The following is a 2500-nucleotide window of genomic DNA, read 5'->3' as shown; positions in this document are numbered from 1 at the left end:
GTGTGTGTGTGTGTGTGTCTCTCTCTCTCTCTCTCTCTCTCTCTCTCTCTCTCTCTCTCTCTCTCTCTCTCTCTCTCTCTCTCTCTCTCTCTCTCTCTCTCTCTCTCTCTCTCTCTCTCTCTCTCTCTCTCTCTCTCTCTCTCTCTCTCTCACTATAGTGGTTTTATTATTATCACAGGAACAAATAACTGGGAACAGAAACCCTCCCTTCCGCACACACCTTGTAGCTAATCCCTCCCCCCCCATTCTCCCTTTACAGAAAATGGTGGAAAGACAGTTGGCCGAGTGGAAACGACATAACAATTAGCCAAATTTCAGTGTAACAAAGTATATTGATTTTATTCAATGAAATCTATTTTTTTAATTAAATAGATTAATAAAGACGAATAATAAAATAAATTACAAAAATAAATAAATTTAAATTAAAAAATAAATTACATTTAATTTTTGCAGCCCTTAATCACAGTCTCAAAGGGCTTAACAGGCCGCATATTTATGAGATGTTTTTCGTACTGTATTGGGTAGTGTTCGGTCTCTTTTGATAACAAAACACAATGTAGATCTTCATGATCAACTGCCACTTTGAGTCAGGGCGGCCAATCGAATGCTTGGCCCCGCCCCCCTGGCTCCCCAGGTAGGCTGACATCAGGCTGTGTGTGTGTGGGGGGAGGGGGGGGGGGGGGGGGGGGGGAGCGTGTGGAGCTCCGGGGGCAGTTCTGCTCCAGGACCCTGGGTCTACGAGGTCCGGCCCAGCTGTGGACCCCAGAGACACACCCTCGTGTTCCGGCCACATGGAACACATTTGGACCCGGCTCGCTGGATGTGTGTTTGTGTGTTGTCAAGGCACTGTGTGTGTGTGTGTGTGTGTGTGTGTGTGTGTGTGTGTGTGTGTGTGTGTGTGTGTGTGTGTGTGTGTGTGTGTGTGTGTGTGTGTGTGTGTGTGTGTGTGTGTTGTTGAGGCTCTGAGAGTGTGTGTGTGTGTGTGTGTGTGTGTGTGTGTGTGTGTGTGTGTGTGTGTGTGTGTGTGTGTGTGTGTGTGTGTGTGTGTGTGAGTGTGTGTTGTCGAGGTACTGTGTGTGTGTGTGTGTGTGTGTGTGTGTGTGTGTGTGTGTGTGTGTGTGTTGTTGAGGCACTGTGTGTGTGTGTGTGTGTGTGTGTGTGTGTGTGTGTGTGTTGTGATGGCACTGTGTGTGTGTGTGTGTGTGTGTGTGTGTGTGTGTGTGTGTGTGTGTGTGTGTGTGTGTGTGTGTGTGTGTGTTGTTGAGGCACTGTGTGTGTGTGTGTGTGTGTGTGTGTGTGTGTGTGTGTTGTTGAGGCACTGTGTTTGTGTGTGTGTGTTGTTGAGATACTGTGTGTGTGTGTGTGTGTGTTGTCGAGGTACTGTGTGTGTGCGTTGTTGAGATACTATGTGTGTGTGTTGTCGAGGTACTGTGCGTGTGTGTTGTTGAGGTACTGTGTGTGTGTGTGTGTGTGTGTGTGTGTTTGTTGTCAAGGCACTCTGTGCGTGTTGTCGAGGCACTTTGTGTGTGTGTGTGTGTTGTCGAGGTACTGTGTGTGTGTTTGTGTGTGTGTGTGTGTGTGTTTGTTGTCAAGGCACTCTGTGTGTGTTGTCGAGGCACTTTGTGTGTGTGTTGTCGAGATACTGTGTGTGTGTGTGTGTTGTCGAGGTACTGTGCGTGTGTGTTGTCGAGGTACTGTGTGTGTGTGTGTGTTGTCGAGGTACTGTGTGTGTGTGTGTGTGTGTTGTCGAGGTACTGTGTGTGTGTGTGTGTGTCAAAGCATTGTGTGTGTGTAAGTGAGAGTTTGGTTTTGGGTTAGTGCCTCGATGCATATTGCGTTTGCAGATGTTTCAAATGTGTTTGTGTTTGTGTGTGCAAATGTGTGTGTGTGTGTGTGTGTGTCTGTAAATCAGATCTATAAATCAATTAAAACTCGTATTTGACTAAAACCTGCGTGCAAGTGGCAATAAATTAAAAGCAAAGACGTTGCAGTAACCTTCATGAGGGAATTTGCAACCCTCTCCCTCTAAGCCAAGACTTGGATGGGACAGAAACTGATGCAAATTCCCCCTTGAAGACAGATTCCACGGGCCATCTGACTGCATTTGTGTCAACACACCCTGAAACCCACGTATCAGACTCCCTGACTATAAAACCACAGCAGCTGTGGGATCTCCTCATATACTCTAGATCAACATCTCCTACGTCTTCTTATTAATAGCTCCAGCAGGGAGAAACCATGATCTTCTCAGGCCCATCACAGTGTGTCTCTGTGTCGGCACGACATTGGAGACCTCAACCCGGACCGTTGGAGATGAACGACGGAAGAGGAGGAGAGACCGAAGGGGGAGGAGGGGAAGAGGGGAGGAGGGGGGAGAGAGGGAGGAGGAGAAGAGGGATCAGAGATAGAGAAGAGGAGGGGAAAGGAGGAGAGAGGGAGGAGATGAGGTTAGGAGAGGAGAGGAGAAGGGAGAAAAGAGGGGAGAGAGGCTAGGAGAAAG

Source organism: Gadus morhua, chromosome 1 (assembly GCF_902167405.1).
Source record: "Gadus morhua chromosome 1, gadMor3.0, whole genome shotgun sequence".
In the NCBI taxonomy this organism is placed as follows: domain Eukaryota; kingdom Metazoa; phylum Chordata; class Actinopteri; order Gadiformes; family Gadidae; genus Gadus; species Gadus morhua.
Note: the sequence above shows the minus strand (reverse complement) of the source record.